Source organism: Coturnix japonica, chromosome 7 (genome assembly GCF_001577835.2).
Source record: "Coturnix japonica isolate 7356 chromosome 7, Coturnix japonica 2.1, whole genome shotgun sequence".
NCBI lineage: Eukaryota > Metazoa > Chordata > Aves > Galliformes > Phasianidae > Coturnix > Coturnix japonica.
Window position 1 is genome coordinate 22,608,926 of NC_029522.1, and position 22,137 is coordinate 22,631,062.

The 22,137-nt window shown below is 38.7% G+C and overlaps 1 long non-coding RNA gene across 4 annotated transcripts in view; it reads right to left on the minus strand.

The window, feature by feature from the left end:
- LOC107316760 overlaps positions 1–22,137 on the minus strand; it is a 191,372-nt gene that overhangs the window by 155,964 nt on the left and 13,271 nt on the right. For all 4 annotated transcript variants that reach the window (XR_004308059.1, XR_004308061.1, XR_004308060.1 and 1 more), the window contains exon 2: positions 5,269–5,362. This is a non-coding gene — a long non-coding RNA (uncharacterized LOC107316760). The remainder of the gene's footprint in view (positions 1–5,268; positions 5,363–22,137) is intronic.

Sequence of the window (22,137 nt, forward strand, 5' to 3'; positions counted from 1 at the left end):
TTATCAGTTTGTTGAGCTTGGAAAGGCAAAGTATTGCCCAAAGGTTCCTAAAAAGAACAATGAAGACAACTTTGCTAAAAGGTTATATGCCTATTGTACAGTGTACATTATCTTAGTATAAGTAAAACTATACTCCTTTTAATCAAAACATAACAAAAGAAGCACATTCAAATCGATATATGGAAGATGTAATCCTACAAGCTGTCAGGATCACAAACAGAGAGGATGAATTTTAAAGACAGGAAAGCAAACATACTCAATGTGAGAAAGGTTACTGCTGAAAAGACTAATCTGACTTTTTAGAAGAGCATGGAGGAGATATTACATGTTGACCTTAGAATGTGTCACCAACTGTTCTTCAGAAAAATGTACCAAGTTCTAACACTCTTTATGTTTTCCAGCAACAAAACATCTCAAAACATCCAACTTGTCATCTCTGCAACTTTGCCCTTTACGTGCAAGAGCTCCAACGTGAATATGTGTATTACTACAGGTTTTTAGCTCTGGCTAAAAAGTCAATAACAAAGTCAGTTGTCCTTAGCAGTCCTTTATGAGGTGTAGTGGTTCATTTTACTCCATTTTTTTTTTTTTTAATTAATACCTTTTATTTACCTAGTTTTCAGCTTATATAACATCCTAAGAAACACACAGAGTTAAAAAGTGCATCTCTATAGATCCTCACAGCTAGTCCATAAATCTAATTTCACAGATATAAATATTTCTGCCCAAAGAGAGCTGTTAAATTGCAGCCTTGATTCAAGAAAGAAGAAACCGTGTAACTTGGAATTTAATTCCAGTTTGCCTAAGCACTGTATCTAATGTTAATTAGAAGAGTAGATGTGATTAGACAGCACTGCAGGAAATCTGGCCAGATTCCAGAGAAAGGGGGTGATGATGATAGAGCTGTTTACATTGCATGAACTATTCTGAATAAAATACCTAGCTTAATCCCACTGACTGTTTCACTCAGACTGAACGATAATACCATGTTTACGTGAGCTATTCAAACCACTTGAATTTGCAAAATGCCCTGAAGAACACAAGAGAAAAGCCAATTTGCTATTTTACCCTAACATCTAATTTCTGATGGAAAGCAGTTGAGAGAAAGAGACAACAAATCAAGAAATATCATTGTATTTTGAATGAAGAACCCTTGCCCATATCAGCAACAAAGCCTGTACTCACGTAATACAAGAGCTTGAAATCAGTTCTTCACCTAAGCAAAAAAAAGGCCTGTTTTATTTTTTACTTTAGTTTTCCATTCATTACTGTCTAAGAGACCAGGACGCTCTCTAGTTACAGTGACAGGTATTCTACAGCATGAACCAATGAGTCTTGCATGTCTTCAGTTGTTGAATGCCCTCAGGTTCCCTTATCCCACAAAACATAGTTCCCCTCTTAAGAAAGAGGAGACAATGAACTATACAAAATTAAAACTCCTTATCTATTCTTTCACCATGCCATTTTCCAGTCACAGGTGAGAACTCTGGTCTGTGGGAGATAATGGAGGAAGAAAGCTGTGCCTTCTTTTAAACTGAACAAATTAGATTAAAAGCTTTAGTTCAGTAGCTGAACTGTTGCTTCAGTGATGATTTTTGCCATGAATTAATTGGCTGCTATATCTGGTAAGTGACCCATGGATTCATATTACCTCAAACCGTTACAAGCGTCATCAAAAGAAAACCTTCCCACATGCAAGAGCCTAAAAGAGCGTGGAGTTAGTTGATTAATGGATTTACATAGACTCTAACTTAAAGAGGGGGAAAAAAGTAAAAAGAGGAAAGAACCATAAAATTCTTCATGTAAGATCAGGAGATGTGCCAAAGACAAGAACAGGTCCAAATGAGCATGTAAGGAATCTGATACCCTTCCAGCAGTGAAGAACAAAAACACAAGAGAAAACTTTAGTGCTTCACAGGTCTAACAAGGCTGGAAGCTACTCCTCTAAAAGGCTACACCTCTCTGTGCCTTTCCATGTCAGAAATCATTACATTATAGGTAAAAAGATGTGCAAAGAATAAAGGATCAACTAGAACTACACTAAAGGAGACTTTTTTAAAAAAATTGTCTTAAGATTTTGATAAATCCTTTTGAGTAGCTAATAAAATTCAAGATGCAAAGTCCTGCATCTGGACTGGAGCCATTTCTAACATGAATATAGGCTGGGAAATGCCAGGATTGAAAGCAGCCCAAGGAAAAGCATGGGACTTTGGAGGATAAGAAACTGAGCATTAGCCAGCAGTGTGCATTTGCAGCCCAGAAAGCCAACTCTGCTGAATGAATTTCAGGCCTAACCAGCCACATGTTAAATATAACTAGTTCTGGAAGAACTGAAAGACTGAGTTACTGAAGAGCTTGTTAGGACACACACTGAATGGCAAAGGTTATGAAAAGATGCATCCAAACTTGCTAACAGTTGCTTTCATGAGAGATTTCTAGTGAAAAGGTCACTGAAGAGCTTGACTTCTCCTCTGCTCCAAATTATCATGAAATTCTGCAGTACTTGGCCTGAAGTACAGGGAGTTCTAACACGGACATACTTAGAACAATTAGAGGGAGAAGTTTTGAAAATCAGAGACAGCAAGGTCAGTGTTACATTTGTGGCCTTCAAGACAAGGTCAGATAAAGAATATGGGAAGAATACTGCAGATGTATTACTACATATTATACTGAATGAATACACATACGTGCATATACACATACACATGCATACATTTAAGAATATTTTTTATCTATAATATGCTTCCTCATACAAGGAAAAGAGCCTAACAACCCTTATAGAAACACGGAAAGGTCAGTATTTCAATCCCACTGATGTACAATAGTTCACACTGGTACACAACAGGAGGAACGCAGTACTGGATGCAGTCTTGGGTTAACTCCTTGTTTTACACAAGGCATTACAGCTCATCCATTTCTTGGAAAGCAGGCAAGCAGAAGATCTAGCCCTTTGCAGACCAAACATTACACTCGTTTCACCTCTCTGTAAAGCAGACAAACAAACACCATCACCGTATTCCACATTTTCTTCTTTGAATAGTTCTCAAATCTCCATTAAGATCGTTTTGATTTGTACAGTCAGATTTGTACATTTCCTAGGCTGGTAAAACCAAGTTCAAGATTCCCCATGCTCTGCTACATGAGAATTTCACACAGTGAGCAATGTAAGTTAGTCATTTTAGAAAACCATAGTATCACTGAGGTTGGTTCCCATTAAACCATGTCCCTCAGAACAACCTCTAAGCACTTCTTGAACATCTCCAGGGTTGATGACTCCATCACCTCCCTTGGCAGCCTTCCCTGCCCCTGTTGGCAGGATGCCACTGGCCTTCTTGGTCACCGGGGCACACTGCTGGCTCATGTTCAGCCAAGCACTGACCAATTCCCCAGGTCCATTTACTCACTACAGTCTTCCAGTCACTCTGCCCCAAGACTGTAACACTGCCTGTGGTGTTATGTTCAAAGACCTGGCACTTGGTATTGTTGAAGCTCATCCCATTGGCCTTAGCCCAGCTATCCAGGTTGTCCCAGATCACCCTGTAGAACCTTCCTACTCCAAGGCAGAACAACACTTCCCAGAAAAAACTTGGTGCCATTTGGTGGTCAGGGTAAATCTGCTCCACTAAAAGCTTTCAGTAACTTCTATCCCATGTTCAATGTTATTCTTTGCAAGGATTTTATTTAACATTTGATGAGGGGAAATGGGTATTTTAAATCCTTCCAGCAGGTTACAGATTAACACTAAATACAAATTTCCTTCCTTTCAATAAGTACTGTGAAGGAAGCAGAAAGCATTTGAGCCTTGGGACTATTATCATACAATATGGAAAATGAATCACTACGCTAGAAGTAATGGAACAGCTAAAAATAATAGAAAACATCTATTAGAGCCTTGCCTTACTTTACTGCCTTGGCTCTGCTATGCAAAATAAAGTATCTTCCAGTCACACCAAACGAAGTCGCACATCTCATTTGATCCACAAGCTCCCCATCCCAGTAACATGATGAATCATCTTCACCTTCTTCAAATTTATTTCTCCCCTTTACTGTATAAAACCAGCCATGTCACCAGTGGAACCAGACAGCATAAAAAGGGGAGATTCACTCATTCACATTGACTACAAGCATGTCTGCCTGATCTATCTGGTAAAAAGATCACACAGCAGACAACTTGGGACCTGTTTTTCCATTGCTACTGGATACACCGAAACCACTACTCAGTTGCCAAGAGCAGTAGAAACACAATATGACCACAGGGCTCCATACAACCAAATTAACCAATGCTACCTGGAAAAGATGTATTGTTTTGCTGGCTGGTGAGAACTAAGTAACACACACACACACACAGCTGCATTGCCTTCTCATAGCCAGCACGTATAGTCAAGTTCAAGTGCAAGTTAAAGGCTCACAATAAAGCAGTAGATCAGAATGGAAGGTATATTCCCCAGAGAGAAATATTTATGGAGAAATAAAAGGATCTATATGTTCTACCGCATTCCTTGAACTAGCTGTACTATGGATGCTCCAGACAATCCTGGTAACCTTCCCCATTATAAACACTTCAGACTGAGAAGTTATTCAATGACGCAAGGACTGTTTCTAACGTTTCCACTGTAATACCAACCCAGGGATCACATTCTCTCAAAAGTGTAAGTTTGTGCACAGCTGGAACAAGCCTGTGGATGGAAAGCTCAACACTGCACAGGTACTGGCAAACACATGACAGTGGGAGTTAAATGATCCAGCAGTCTGAATCCAAACCTCAGATCCTTTCCTAAGCACATTTAATCAGGAGGACCTTCTGTAGCACATTTGTCATCCTCCTGCCAGCCATCATCCTCTGTCATATATTTAACCATCATTTCAGACAGGCCAATGGCTTTATGCAGTTTTTGTCTTTCACATGCATTCTTAATATCTTGCAGCTTCTGTTCACGACATGAATATACAATACTTGATATATTTGTATGTTGTCCTGTCAGCATCAACTCCTTGTGTTCCTATTTCCACCACTTTCAGAACATGAACATTCTGCTTTATATTCTATTCTCTCACTGCTCCTCAGTGACAATCTGAATTTTCACTTTGATTCAATTGGAGAGGAACAGTAAAGAGCTGATAACCACATGCTCAAAGTCTGCAAACCACTTCAGCTTTACATTATTCCACATGCTTATTTACAAAAAAAAAAAAAAAAAATTAAAATAAAATTAAAAAATAAATAAATTGAAAAATTAGAAGACTCTAATGATTCCAAATTGCACTTACCTGCCTCCCAGGATCACAACTTCGATGTTCCTCATAACAGACCTAAAGCACCAGTTGTTCTGTTGTCTTCAGGTTCTTCAGCTGGCAACTGGATCTATGACAGAACACAGCACATTTGCAAAGCTCAGCCATGAAATGGAGAATAATTTTCACAGCTTTGATGTCACTGTTTAGCAGAAGTTCAGCTTCTGCAAATACACATATTATTCAGCTTCGACAACTGCTTTCTGCAAACAATTACTCAAGGAAAACCATCAAATAAGCAAGTTGCATCATTTCAGAAAACAGTTATACAGCATTTTTTTATACTGAATTTTCTGAACGCATGAAGGATTTAACCAAGATAAGCTCTGTGCATCTTCGTCATATAACTTTCACATGTCCCACACAAGGTGACAAAGAATGGCTGCAACTATGAAATGTAAAATCTTGAGTATTCCAAGAGCCTACGTAGAATCCAGACAGACACTGGTCCTCCACAGGTTCTTCTTTAAGGTCATTAAGCACTTAAGTATTTCCCACTCTAAAATCATGTTCAGCATCAAATGAGTTAATGCATTTTCTTAGATCAGTTTTTAAGATTCTTCTGTGACCAAGTTATCTGAAAATAAGGGTTTTTTAGATGTTAAATCTTCAACCTTCTAAAAATATTTCATATCAAAACCTGCATCAAGCACAAGAAAAAAGACACTAATTACTTACTTCCAGTTGGCTGAATTAATTACTCTTCCAAAAATGCATATGCTTAGGGAAAAAAAAAAACCTGTCAGCTTTTTGACAGTTTGATCTAATACCCTAATACAATATGCACCAGTGGCACATGATGAATGGAAAACTAAACCAAAATGGAAAATAAATGAGAGAAAGAGAAAGAGAGAGAGAGAGAGATTGAAAAGATAAATGATTTTCTTCTTTGGACACCTCCTTCTAAAAAATGATACCAAAATGTTGCTTCCTGTACTTGGATTCTTTGTATACAGGTAGAAATGAAGCATTACAAAATATGCAGCAATTTTTACCTCTATACAATGCCTGCAGCATTTTTATGCCTTACAAAAGCTGCATATTGACAGCACTGTCATACGGAAGGAAAATAAATCCCAAAAATATTTGAAATAAATGCTTAAACATCATCCAGGACAGAGTAGATTCCAGTTCTGTTTCCAGGATGTGAATTTTAAATAAAGTTGGTAATTTAGCACAGAAAGTCACTGAAACACAAATGCCTTCTTTAAAGACAAGATCCAAACTTTGAAATTGGAGGAACAAGGGAAAAGGGAGTAATAACTTTCCCACTAATTCTAAGCAAGTGGAAGCATAACTCCTTGGAAACTACGAATCATCTGCAGTCTGGTAACTTGCCATAGAAGAATTTCCACCCAAAGAGGAGGAGGAAAGTCCGAACTGTATACAATACATAAAGATGTAATCATGACTTAAAATCATGACTTATGATCCAAAACCAGGCTTATCTTTCCACATAGATAATGCGTTTTTGCTATGGTTGAGTCCTGTTCCTTGGTGCCTGCCTCTGGACACTATTTAGCAGTTACTTTTCCAATGCCTGTGAACATCCCTCCTCCTCTCTGATAGTTAAGTACAGACTTTCCTCAGTAAGGTTGTATGATTAATTGCTTGATTTTGGCCTCCCATATCTCTTTTAGCTTAGTTTGGCAAGTCAAACTCAGCATACACTGAAACCACTAACAGGAGCATAGCTGCATATTTATGGTTGTTATTAGCTGGACCTCTCTCTTCACATCAACACATCTGTCTCAATGGTATCAAACTATTGTCCTGAAACCTGGAGAGCTCTAATGTTGCTTCTAGCGACTCCTGAAGCCTGGACCTAACAGCATTAAATATGTTCCAGAGATAACAAAGTATCACAGGATCATAAAGGTTGGAAAAGAACACTAACATAATTTAGCACAATCATTGGTCCATCACCACCATGCCCACTAAACATCCAGGAATGATGACTCCGCCACCTCCCTGGGCAGCCTGTGCCAATGCCTCATCGCTCTTTTAAAGAATAAATTTTTCTTGATATCCAATCTGAATCTCCTCTTCAACAATTTACGGCTCTTACCTCTCATTCTATTACTAGATACTCAGGAGAAGAGCCTACCTCCACCTCACTGCAACAATTTTTCAGGTCACAGTAGAGAGTTATAAGGTCTCTGAGGCCTCACTGGTGCCAAATTCAGAGGGACTATCACCTCCTTAGTCCTGATGATTACATTATTTCTGATAAAAATATATTTCGGATTGGGAAGAAACAGCACAATTCCCATCTTTGGAACTTCAGGCTGACAAGAAAGTAAGTCAGGCTAACCTCATATCTGCAGATGACTACCTTAGAGCCAGTTTTCCAGAGTCCATTTGCAATCAGTAGAAAGAACAAGACACAGACAGAACAAGACTCAATGAATTTCTTTTTTAGATGTCAGACATAATTTGGATGTTTACCTTAAAAATTAAAAAAAAAAAATAATTAAAAAATGTGTTATACAAGAGCTCACCTTTCTCCATCAAGAAGAAAAGAAAATCCAAGATCTACATCCTACATTTCAGTAGAGTTTTCTATAATTCTTCTACTTACAGAGGACATATGTAAGAACACAGATATATAATTATAGTAACAAAACTAACCACAGTGACCTGTAACTTGATCTTAGTGATCTCTACCATAAATCAAGAAAGTGATTTTATAGTCATTTGGTTATTATGATCTGCCTCATATGTATTTACCTGACATTATTTTGAAAGCATAAATCTCTGGTCAATTCTGAAGACAAGATATCCAATATTACGGAGCTTGAGTCTGATACAGCCTGCTGATTCTGGCATTAAATCCAAACAGATGTAATGAAAAAGAATAGACAGTTTGCTTTAGGATAATTTCCAAGGAGAAGAAGAAAGATAAATAAGTCTCAGAAAGGCTGATTCAGTCTCACTGAATCTCACTTGGAATTTATCACTTAATCTAACATTACCACTATGCAAATCTTTACAAGAGCTGAATGCGTGTTTGATTCATTAGCACCCACTTCTGCACTCCCCTTCCATGGGCAAAGTTGGGCTGAGTATGCAAAAAAATCAAACGCATGCAGCCTGCCAATTAGGCAGCTTCATTGCATGCCTTTCAGGAAGAATGTACACACAGCTATTCCCAAGGAAATCTTCCAAAAGCATAAGGTCCTGTTAAATACAAATGCCTAGAGATGCTAATAGGCCACTGAGGCATCTTGTTCACAGAATCACAGAATGACCCGGGTTAGAAGGGACCTCAAGGATCATGTAGTTCCAACCCCCCTGCCTGGCAGGGCCACCAAACATACACCTTTACTAGATCAGGTTGCCCAGGACCCTGTCCAACCTGGTCTTGAACACCTCCAAGGACGGGGCATCCACAGCCTCCCTGGGCAGCCTGTTCCAGGGCCTAACCACTCTCCTAGTGAAGAACCTCCCCCTAACATCCAACCTAAATCTTCCCTCTTTTAACTTAAAACCATTTCCCCGTGTCCTGCTATTATCAGCCCTTTCGAAGAGTTTACTCCCCGCCTGGGAGTAAGTTCCCTTCAGGTATTGAAAGGCTGCAGTGAGGTCACCCCGCAACCTTCTCTTCTCTAGGCTGAACAAGCCCAACTCCTTTAGCCTGTCCTCATAGGGGAGGTGCTCCAGCCCACTGATCATTTTCGTGGCCCTTCTCTGGACCCTTTCCAAAATCTCCATGTCTTTTTTTTACTGAGGGCTCCACACCTGGACACAGTACTCCAGATGAGGCCTCACAAGAGCAGAATAGAGAGGGACAATCACCTCCCTATCCCTGCTGACCACCCCTCTCCTGATGGAACCCAGGATCCCATTTGCTTTCCGGGCTGCCAGAGCGCACTGCTGGCTCATGTTGAGTCTTTCGTCCATTGTACTATTGTTAGTACACAATTGATTATTAAGAAACTGCCCAATGACTTGGAGAAAATCTGAGACTGATTTAATTGATACCAGTATCACTTGCTAGCAGCAGGATACCACTGAGGCAACAGAAGGCACTAAGGAAAACCAGGGGAATACTTCAAAGAAATAAAGGAGTTATTCTCTGAGGCAGTGACAAGACCAGCTGCCCAGATCAAGTGCCTCTACATCAATGCGCACAGCTTGGGAAACAAGCAGCAGGTCAATGAAAGCGATCCTGCCACTCTACTCCACACTGGTGAGACTTCATTTGGAGTACTGCATACAGATGTGAAGTCCTCAGTACAGGAGAGACACAGACCTGTTGGAGCACATCTAGAGAAGGGCCACAAAAATTATCTGAGTGGTGGAAAACTTTCCCTGTGAGCACAGTCTGGGAGAGCTGGAGTCATTCAGCATGGAGAAGGTTCCAAAGAGACCTGAGAGCAGCCTTTTGGAATCTGAAGAAGGGCTGTAAGAAAGGATGTGTTGTGATAGAACAAGGGGAAATAGTTTCAAACTTGAAGATTTAGATTGAATATAAGGAAGTAGTTGTGGTTTGTTTGTTTTTTTACAATAAGGGTGGTGAGGCACTGGCACAGTTTGCTCAGAGAAGTGGTCAATCTCTCATCCTTGGAAAGGCTCAAGGTCTGAGCTGTCACTGCAGAGTATTGGACCACGTGGCCTACCTCCTCAAACTCCTCTAAAATGGTTTAATCTCAAGAGGAAGCTTTAATTTTCTGACATTTATTTTCAGCAGATTTTGATTGCTCTATTAAAAAAACAAAGATACATAAAGAAACCTCCACAAAAGCTAAACAGTTATGTGCTTACTTGAAGCTATATACAGCCAGAATCACATCTCAGAGCATGCAAGCAGAGAGCTCCCAAGCTTATGAACTCATTCTTGTGTTTGATAACTTCTATCCTGTGCTTCAGAAATCTTAACAAAAAATATCATAGAATTCTTGCCATAATAAAACATGTTCAAGCCAGAGAAGCACAACCACTTGCAGCTTATTTTCTTGCTTTACTTGGGTGATTTTGCAGTACTTCTTAAAACTTGATTTGTGGTAACAGACATGCAGAGATTCAATCCCAATATAATTCTTACAATATGAGAGCAGCTAAAAAAAACAAAAACAAAAGAACAAAGGTGAGACAAGACTAAACGAAGAAAATAAAAGATACAAAAACTAATAAAGAAATGGATGCACAGAGAAATACCATTGGGAAAAACAAACAAATGCATGCTACAGGAATATGTTGAGCACAGACAACTTCAGAAAGGGTTGTTCCTTATGAAGTTTTTCTGAAGGATAGATTGGACACTGACAAAGCTATAATAACAATTATCCTGTCGGTGTTTCAGATGTTACTGAAATGTGGAGCTACATTTCTATTTCTTTTTTTCTTTCTCCCAGATATACAGTATCTATCTGAAATTATAGCTCTTTAAATGCATTAAAAGAACAGCCTCAGCATCTATTGTTTTCATTTCCAGCACATTTCTAGCAGATCTGAAAACACTGCAGTATTTGAAAAGCAGCCTCTAATTATTTCAGCCCTGGAAATGGTGGTCACATCAGCTTACAACATTATTTCAGAAATTTCTATGTACAGAGGCTGCAAACTAAGGGATTTTACGGTGGAAATATAGATGGAAGTCTTAATTAAAACACTGCCCTTCTATAATACATTGAAGATCAGAAAATATTTTAAAAGGTGTCAAATTGCCATAAAAAAAACCAAACATATTAATTAATCATATAACCAATCTCCTAATGTTTGCATTTTCAGTTTTCCCTATTTTAATTATTACTTTAATATCTTTAATTACCTTAAAACAATATGAAAATAAAAGCAACATGATTCACAGTCACCCAAAATTGGTTGGACTCGATGATCTAAAGGTCTTTTCCAATCTTAGAAATTCTGTGATTCCAAAACAATGCAACTTCATGGCCTCCAGTGTAAATGATAACTAAGAAACAATGACAGAGCAGAAATATAACTCAACAGAATCCTCTCAAGGAAGTTCATTTTTCCTAAGCTTCTGTACTTCAGATCTACTCGCCTGTCATTTCTTTTGCACACTACAACATCCTTGCCACACTTCTATCATTATATGGTACCTGACAATAGTCCAGGTTCTAGAAACATCTGTGGAGACCACATTTCCAGTATCTTTAGCTCCAATTCGCAACCTGAGCTGAGAAATAAGCCCAATTTGCTGTGTCTAAGCTCAAGGTTTACATTCTGACCACGAACTGACCACTCTCACTGGACAAACTAAGTTAAAAACACTAGGAGCTCGCTTTTCTTCACCAGATTCTCGGTAGATTTTCCTCATCTACCTATTTTCACCAATCCTGTAGGAGCTCACTGTTTACAAACACCTGCTGCATTTACACTGAAATCATTCAATACATTTCAAAGTTATTAAAGGGGTGAAGGGAACTGACAGTCACTCAGTTTGGTCATAAGAATTGTTTTTTTTCTAAGAAGCCAGGTTTCCCCACTCCTTTCAAGCTTCAGAGATGCATACAATTATTTTAGCAAGCTAAATGTGAGAAAATTTGCACTTTGAGATGAAACAATAGATCTCAGCAAGAACATCTGAACAAGTTAGAGAAAAGGCATTGACAACCTAAGAGATGGCAGCAATCCCTTTTTTCTCCCTCTCAAGCCTTTCTCTTTCAACTTTTTCAGTTTATCTACCATATTACAATCCTTTACTCCCAGGCTCTTGTTCAGCAATTTTGTTAATTGAAATGTAGGAAAATAATAATGAAGAGAGCAAAAGACTTTGATTCATAGATGTTTAAAGCTTCAAGAGAATGTTTATTTTGATGTCTCATAACAGAATCACTCACCTCCAGCTGTGGAAGTGTAAAAAATATATATCTCCTGCATAAAGGAAACATTCTGAGATTCCTTACTTGCCCCACACATCACATGCAGATACTCAGACTCAGAAATTCATTATCCAGAATATTCAAAGTTACTCAACTTCCAGAAAGCTCAAGAATATCGGTATTGCCAGAAAATGCTGACAGTTTTGCTTTGTGCCTCAGATACCTACACAGCCCAGAGCTAGGGGAAAATGGTCAGTGAACGTGACCTTATTAGCTACAGATAGGAATTTCTGTCATATTTATCTTCAAGGAGCTCTGCCTGTTCACTGTGAAAGTTAATTTGAATAACATCAGATGCAGGTAAAACTAGTAAACGTTGTTCTATTCTAGTTTCTGACACTACATATGTATTTTTCTTCTAATATCAGACTTCAAATAAATGCCTCCACACACATCTGAGAATCTATTTTGCTTGTTTTCATTAGGGACTGGAATGGAGTCCCATACTCAATAAAGAGAGAACATCAGAAAGAAAATGAAGTAAACCTCTACATATACAAGAAACATGGATACTGATGGTCTCTTAGGCACACTAATAACAAAAATAATAATAGTAACAACATAACTACAAGTTGTACTTAAGATAGAAAAAATGACAGCAGTACTCCAAAATTTTGCATGTGTTTATTATTTAACTAAGCTAAAATACACACGGGAACAGAAATGCAAGGATGGAATAACTTGATTTGAAGAACACGAGAGCACAGAGAAGAGCCAGCACTGAGTACAGGTGTCAAAACCCTTCAGCCATCAGAATCCCTGACTCTGTCATAGTCTATTATATCCCTCGCCACGCACAATATTCCCACGGGACTAAGCTCCTCATGGGAAGAGTTTAAGTTTAGACATCTTATACCTCAAAAAGAAGGTAGGTCAATTCCAGGCACATATATCCTTCTGGGAAATGACTAGGTAATGCTTCTTCTACCACAGCTGAATTTGGCCTGGGGGCCTGATTTACAAAGGAGATTTTACTTTTGATCTCCTTCGTTCTCTTTGAGTGAACCATTTTTACATGGCTTGTCTTGCACAGAGAAGGAGGGAATGTTTTCTGTGAACTCCTCTACTGAAGCTGAGTTCATAAATATCAAAGAGGAAAGAAATGTAGATGAGTGGCAGCAACAGTGAAAATGCTGGAGCAAGGAAGTGAAACAGGATAACAGGGAGAAATGCGTAGGAGAATCATTTAAAAGCTGTAAAATAAAGCTATTTGTTTTCCAGCAATGGAAACATCTCAAACGAGAAAGCAATTTGCAGGCTATTTGGTCTCAAAGCTCTGGCATAATCAAATAAATACGCCTACAGAAGAAAAAAATATCCGGATCTTCCACACTGTCAAGATTGTCTCTTCCTGGTTTCCCACCTCACTACAGAATTACACAAGTGATTCTCAGTATTACATTTCCCTTCATGTGTTTTGATGACAGATCCAAACCAGGTCACCCTCACTGTATAACCTGGGATTACATTTCTTACACAAACCCAGCAGTCCCACAGATGGAGAATGAAGTAATGAAATAAACCAGCTCCCTCCACTCCACCCTTTTCAACTTTTTTCTTCATCTGAAGCTCTTCCTTTCCCCTCTAATTTCCCTTCCCTCCTTTTCAACAATAATTATTGTTTGTACCACATGAATAAACCCAATGGACAGCTACACTAAGAAATACCCTCGCTCAAAGTAGGCAGCTGAGATATACGTAGCAAGTGAAGACCCAAAGATCAGCTTACTGGAAGGACACTGGTGGAGGTAGCCAAGACCCCACTGGAGCTGCTGAACTCAGAAAGCTCAGCATTGAGCACTGTCAGAACTAAATTAATTTGGTTAATCTTGATTTAAGTTTCTTAACACTGAAAAAAATTACTTGCCTTACTACAAACATAAAGCAAATTTCACTTTGCCTCAGATTTTGCTGCATCCCTTCCATCAAGCTAGCTCCAGTTCCACCAGTAGTTACCATGCCATTTAACAATGACAGCTAACCAGTAGGTCATAGATATCAGGACAAGTTTCATATCAGGACAAGTTTCCAATAATAATTCTTCCCACCATCATTACTCACACACTGACTACAATAGGCTCCTGCCTGCTGTTTCATGGCTTGAAAGAGACTCAGTTTTGTCACATTTCTCTTCCAAAGAATGTGAGCAACCTTGTCCTGGTAGAAATGCACAACACCAATTTAAGTGAACCAAACAAGATTTCAGAGGAATACCTCTTCCATGCATGATAGTCTAGTTATTATTCCTTCAACCAGTTCCAAACCAGATCTAATCATCAACTACTGAACTTCAACTGTGTTACTGGAATGCCCTGATGACATATTATATCTTTGATGTCTATATGCAATAGCCTTCTAGATACAAAGAGGTCACTCATAATGGATTAAGAACATAACTTAAAGCTGATTGTTAGACATCAGTTTTGTAACAATTCAAGATCTCAGGTTTTCTTAAAATGAGAAAAGGCCTTTAAACTTTATGCAAGCAAGGAATAATGCACTGCAACAGACATAACTGTTGAATTAAAATATCTGCAGGCTTGTGTTTATATTATTTTTTAAAAATATATTCAGAAAAAAAAAATTGAAGTAAATTAGATTCAGATTGCATCTTCTTACACGCATCATTCTATCTCATTACAGCACACAACATAGGGAAAAACTGTGGTAGTTCAGTGATACACTAATGCCCTGAGACATGAGCACAGGCTAACCTAATCTAGCAGGTAAAGCTAGAAATTTTATGGATGACCATTAAAGTTAGGTGGCACCTTTTAAAAGAAGTGCAGCTACATTGTTTGATTCTGACCTCCAGCATAATCTAAAGTGCCTTGTGAAGGAATATTTCATTTCATTTGCTTGAAATTTACCCATGATTAGCTTCATGTGACCTCATGTCCTTTAATTATGAAAGAGCGTATAAAGTCTGGGGCTGATGGGTTTTTTAATATATCCCTTATATCTCCAGTGCTTAAATTAAAGCTATGTTAGACTTTCCACTGCTAAGAAATCCTAAATGCTGAGAAATGTCAGGATGCAGTTTATTTGCCATACATCAACATGACATGTTTTCCAAAATCTTACTTGCTTACATAATTAGAATTAGACTTCGATGTCACGTGAACATCTATTTGATTTTAAGATGTTCTTTGTTTTATTAAGGATTACTAGAATTAGACTCCCACTGACTTGAACAATGCTTCATATGATGGAATAAAATAAGAATCGACATAATCTCCTTTATGAAGGAGCACAAGTGAATAATGGACATTGGAAACTGAAAAAGCAGTTAGCTTTCCAGTCCCAGAGGAAAGTTACACACCATGAACTTGAGTATTAGTTCAGATTAGCTGAACACTCTGGTAAATAAATCCACCATTTTTCACTGGCATCCCAGCTCCCAGGCTAAAGTGCGTCACCCTCAGAACACTGGACATCTGCTACAGTACTGATAAATCTTGATAGTATTACAAGTTATATAGATAGTTAAATAGATACAATTTTAAAACGTACTTTTTTCCTTCTAGGGTTTGTGGTCTGTTCAGGAAAGAGAAAAATCAAGAGGCTATTACCTTCAATGCAAGCAGATTTTGGACCTGACTTAGGCTTATCAAAGTCCCATGTAACACATGAGTATGAATAGCAGCTTTACTAATCAAGATTTCACTCTAGCATTGGAAGCTCCTAGAAACAAAAATCCTCCTTAATCACTTGTATGGCTCCGGCCTACAGTCTCCATGGGGAAGGGCTTTGCCACTGAGTGGGAAGTAAGGTCTGCAAACATCATAGACAGAACTCAGATTTTTTGTTTTTGTTTTTTAATTTAAGCTCAGTTTAACACCTATCTTCTTCACCTTACATAACCCAGGAAATTCCTGCCTTACTTTCCCTAAGTTTTCTGAAGTCAGGCCCAAGCCAGTGGATACCTGTATCCAGCACACCAAGTATTCACTTACAGACTGGCAAAAGCAAAGGTCTTTAAATGAAGAATAAGCAGTAGTTTCCTTTCTCTCCTATGAAAGTCTTCTCTTCCTTCGCTTTTTAAAGACCTGCTAAGAAATAATTTTGTGCATATTTCTCAAGGACCAACCCAGAGAGGAGACATGTTTTAACAAAATCTATTAGTGGACAATAATTCACGCTATCTATCATATTGTACCGTTCATTCATGCATCATCTAACAAGTTGACATTTAATACAAAATAAGAATGATGAAGGTCACAGGAATTTGCACAATTTATTACTGGTGTCAAGCCAGATTAGTTTAGCTAGTGCTTGACTAAAATTTGCTTAGTATGACTGTCTCTGAGTAAAAGGTTCTTTTTCTAGTGGATTTTTTTCTCCCCTTCTCATATTCAGTCTAAAACTAAGTACTGAGGTGATTGTAGGGAGCTCTCTGAATCACACCTGAAAAGGGTTATTCAGGTGCATTCATCACTATTCTGTCTCAGCTTTCTCTTACTACTTCTTTTCAGATCCCAACAGTCACTCTCAAGGGTCCATGTAAGGACTGTAATGAGATGCAGTAACAATGCCAGGCTTTTGGGAAAGTCTAATAGAGACAGACCCTTGGGAGACGATGATCTTAGTTTGGAGTTAAAAAAAATATACTTCATATGCACAAGAAAAGCCTTTTTCCAAAACCTTTTTAGTCTACATTTGAGTGCTGGCCTGAATAATAAGCCACAGAAACTAATCGCCCCCATAGTGGTTTTGCCTGGCAAGCAGCTGAACACTACGCAGTCTTTTGCTCACTTCCTCCACTACAGTGTGATGGGGAAGAGGATCAGAGAAAGAAGCAGAACTCATAGGTTGAGATAAAAACTACTTCTAAGACAGAAAAAGAAAAGATAAATAGTTGTGATAATACATTATATATATATATATATATATATATATATATATATATATATATATAAATTTGCAAAAAAAAAAGTGATTCACAAAACAACTGCTTACCATCATTGACCAACTCTCAGCCAGTCCACAAGCAGTTGCTACAAATCTCCCCTCCAAAGACAGAATATAGCATCAAATAAGCCACTAAAGAAGAAAATCAACTCTTCCTATGCTGAAACCACAGACAGCCCCACTGTACACAGATCAAAAGACTCCACTTAATTATCAATCCACCTGATAATTCCAGGTGGAACCAATTCTGTTCTTTGGTTGGAAGAAATACCAAGTTGAAATGAACACCAGTCACTGGTGGAGTCCAATCCCTAACATGTTATCTGTTCAATGCTTTTCCTTTAAGATTCTTTCCACATGAGTGTTTCTTTTTTTTATTCTACCTTTTCAAAATGCCACATTTGTGCTTCTGTAAATGATTCAGACAAATCCCTTATCCACCTTTAATGAAGTTGTCAGAGTTACTCCAGGGTTAATTAAACCCAAGAGGCACAAAACTAGAGCTGCTTTGAAAGGATACTTCACAGTCATTAGATATGCAGATGAATAGCATCCAAAGCTGACAAGCACTTCTCATTCCCATAGCATTCCTGCAGGTATCCAGGTCTGGGGCTTTTGTTGCCTTTGACCAGTTTTTGGGTCACTTAAAAAAGGTACTGGTCACAACCTGGTATCAAAGAAGGAATAGCTTACCCCTGTCCAAGGATTTGTTGGAAACTCCTAAAGGAAGCAGTTTTCAAGTATGGATGCTTCTGTTCTGGCTCCCAGCCATCAAATGATGTTAGGGAGAGGCGGACCCAGCCTGGGCCCATCCTTTCTGGTCACCCCGATAACTGCTTGCACCTGTGCTCCTTGCTATACCTTCACTAAGTGTTCAATCACTGGTTCAGTCCATGTCCTAAGGGTTCCCACACGATCCCATCAGCAGTAGCTAACAGCAGAACTACACTAATGTACTGGTGGAAGAGGGAGGAAGGAACAAAGTCCAGACCATTTCCAGAAAAATAATTGTGATGACTTATCTCAGCTGTTCTGAGTACTGCTCACACAGACTGGTGTCTGTGTTGGGCACTGTAAGTTCAGAAGTGATGTGCACTTCCTTATCAGTGAGGCAAAGCAGGTAATTTCAGCATCATCCAAACTCTCATCATCCCAGCTGATGTGATTTAAGTTCCTTTCTTCCACTTCACAGACATGGTAGGGCAGAGAAGTCACTCCTGAATACCATTTTATGCATTTTCTCTCTTTCCCTCAGTGGCAGTAGGGAAAACTACTAAAAAGCTAACTCCAAAAAAAATCAAGCCTGCAAAAGACTCTGAAAGTAGCAATGTCAGACAATTACTAAAGCATTCAAGTTTGTATTGCTTACAAAAATCAACACAACAGATGAAATTCAAACCCTGCATGTTACTGTTTACACCCAATTCTGTCATGTTTCGAGAGTTTCTTTTGGATTGGTATTGCTTTTCATATGTTCTTAGGTAAGAAAAATCCAAAGAAATCCAAAGCACCCACATGAGTTTAGATAACAGTATCCATGAGCAGGTCTGTTGTCTTAATAGTGTCACAATAGCTCCATTGATTATGGCTGAATATATTTATATAATATATAATGTTATTATATATAATATTATAATATATATTTATTTAATATGAATATATTATACCACATTTTAATTAAAGAAATTTAACTACAATAAATCAAAAGACAAGCCCAATGAGGAGTAATCTTCAGGAAAAAGATTTTCATATGAAAGTCCTTCGGCACAGTATATATACCATACTTAGCCCCCAGTAAAGGGCACAGCATTATGCCCTATACTTACAAATCTAAAGTACTCTTTGGTCACTTAGTGAAAGTTAACAAGAACTGGACATCAAATTACATTCCAAAATCCCATATAGAGTATGTGGGAAAGTGTAAGGACATTTATAGAAAAAAGCACTCTCTCAAAGATGAGTTGCATTGACAAGCATATTAAAGTTCAATAGGTATTTGAACAGCAATAACATATCCATACAGAACAGTTGCCTGCATGTTTATCCTGGGTAAATCACCTTTCATTTATATATATTATAGCTGCTTAAACATGTAGTATGATATGTGGAAAATGTTCGAGTAGTAGAGGTTGAAGAAATTAACTGAAAAGGTTTCGCTTTTTCTAACAAACCTTAGCAAGACTTACTGACTTCGGAAACTATGTCAGGTTCTAGACATAAACATATTATTCACTGCCTACTGCGTCTACAGATTCTTTGCTAGCAATATCATATGAACACATCTTGAACTTGGAGCTTTCAATTTTATACCCTTTGAGTTCATAGTAGATCGGAAGATGCATGACCACAAAAAGTACCAAAAGTGCACTAAAACCCATGCACAAGTTTTAATCAATAAACTACAAGGTAGTTCTTTTCAGTAGCACGTACAATATGTTCACATCTAGTGCCAATGAGTCTCAAACCTGTTGAAAATTAAGTGAGCAGATTTCCCAGTCTCTAAAATAAAGGAGAGCTAAAAATAATCAGTCTTGGAAACAACTGGACTATCAGTATTTATATCCCACCAAATCTATCTGCTTTGAAATTTCAGTGTAAATTAGGACATCTCTATTCCAAAAATCAAGAACAAGCCATTTGCACCACAAGAAGAACATTCACAGACATTAGCTCACGATCCATAGATAAACACTCTCTATTTTCGGTCATCAATAATAGAACTGTGCTCTCTCCAGTTTATTATCAAAGTAAAAAGATCTTCAGAAGTACAGGATATTTTTGTTTAAATATAAGCTAATTAAATTTGCTTAACTTTCCCTCTCTCAGTTCTACTTTCATCTTATTTCACATTGTAAACAAGTACTGTACCAAAGATTCTTCTTGTGGTCTGGAAATTAGATATGAATGAAGACTAACAGGAACCTCCTTACATTTCCTGCAAAGGCTTTCCAAGAAGGATATCCAAACAAACCTCTTGACATCAGAACTGAAATCTACCTGAAAACAATCTGGTACTCAGTAGGAAATGTAGGCATCTCCTCCAGTAATGGAGAAGATTTGGGATTATACTGCAGAGCTTAAGCCTTAATCAAATAATACTTTTATAAAAACCCATGCTGCTAGCTCATGCACAAGTAACTTGCATTGTCTCCTGCAGCGACTCGGCACGGACTCGGATGTGAACGATCCAAATCGTTTATTACAAGTTCTCACATCCCTTATATACCTTCACAAGTTGTTATTTTCTAACTTTCCCATCCGCCCTTACAACTTTCCCAAACATCTTACATGTCAACAAAGCATTCTACAAAACACTTTTCAACTGTCCATGCAGGCACATATCCAATCAGAGCTGTGAGGCTCTTCTTCTCCTTGCAGAGGTGTCCTTGGTTCCCATGCTGTTTATCTTGCTCCACAGCTGCTGCTCTGAACAGCTTTTCTTGTATTCCCACAGTCTCCCACCTCAATGTATTCCAGCACCAGCGCTAATACTTCACCCAGTAACTCCCACAGACTAAGCTAAGAGCTGAATAAACAACTGTACCTCATCTATATAAACCTATTAGGACTTCCCCAGGATGGGTTAAGGTGATGGAGTGAGTTAAAAATCAAATTGAAGGGAAGAAAGTTTTACATGAAGTTGAACACCCTCAGTTTATTTCTACAGAAATTTTGCTATCAGTGACTACAGCGCTGTTTTTCCCCACCAACCCTAATTCTGCACAGAAGTGTGTTCCAGCCTTGTGGAATAATTGCTCCAAACCGCAGAGCAATGTCTATTTTCTTCAGTCCAAGAAGTCAGCTTGGATGCTTCAGAGCATTTTAAGTCACAGTGCCCACTCGAGGTAGTAAATAATACAGCATAAGAGACTCACCTGCACAGCAAGGTGAAAGGAGGAAAGCTGCTTTGAGCTGAAGGAGGCAATTAAGGCAGGGCTGCAAGGGGACCCTCAGGATGATCTCAATGTTTTCACTACAGTCTCCTCTCTGACTTTTCAATGATCAAAGGCAGAACAATCTATGGATACAGATATTTGCTTTTTGCCTGTGGTTGATGGTCTCATAGGGAGCAGAAAGCAGAGAGACTAAAGTTACACAAACAAAGGTGGCTGACAGCAGAGAAGGCACCTGACACAATTCTACTGCATGTGAGGTGAGCAAAAGCAGTGTAGGGCATGCAGCAACACATAAGAGCAGCTGGCTGGCCTTATGAGAAATCCCACTTTCAGGGCTGGCACCAGCGAACACACAAGTCCATGGGGGCAGAGCAGCAGAGACATGAGTGGTAGGGAAAAGCCAAAAGCTGTGATATGCTTGCTCTGATCATTTTATCAAGTCATAATATTTAAAGCTTTGGCTTGATGAGGGGATTTTAAGCAGTAGGGAACTGAAAAACTACAAGATGACCTAAATACCCCCCCAGTATGCTCTGCTGCTTTCTTGGTATATCTCTTATGTACCTACCTGCGTAAGAAAGCCCAGTAAGGGAGGACTGCTCTTAAAGCTTTCCATTAAAGGTACTCCCTGGACATGCCAGAACATGTCCTTTTTTACTCCAAATAGCCAGTCACTCAGAGCTTAGCACGTTTCTGCAGCACTGCTTAAAACACTAATTTAAAAGAGAAGCGCAGAGCACTGCTGAGACAAACCTGCTTGCAGGGGGCCAGAATAAAACCAGTCCCTCCCAGTTTTCCACGTGCACACAGGAGAGAAGAACTTAGGTTTAAAACTACTACTGTCAGAATCTTTGTTCGCTTGGAGGTGGACAGAGACACTACTGGGCTGCAGGACATAATTTGCATTCTAATTAGCTTGTATTGCAAGTACAAACCCATGCTCCATGCACACCGGGACAAGAGCTGGGATTACATTTCTGTGTCAGAACAGCAGGGAAGAGGTTTGCAAGCCAGGGTGTGAAAGCTCAAATCCTCATCCTGCAAATGATCAAACAAAACCTGCCCATCTTGTTTGTCAGTTTGACCATAGGGCTGGAGAAACTCTTCAAACTGTCCCCTCGTTCCAAGGTAATGACTAATGACACCTTACACAAAGGAGGTGGAAGAACAGAGCGCACTGCAAGCAG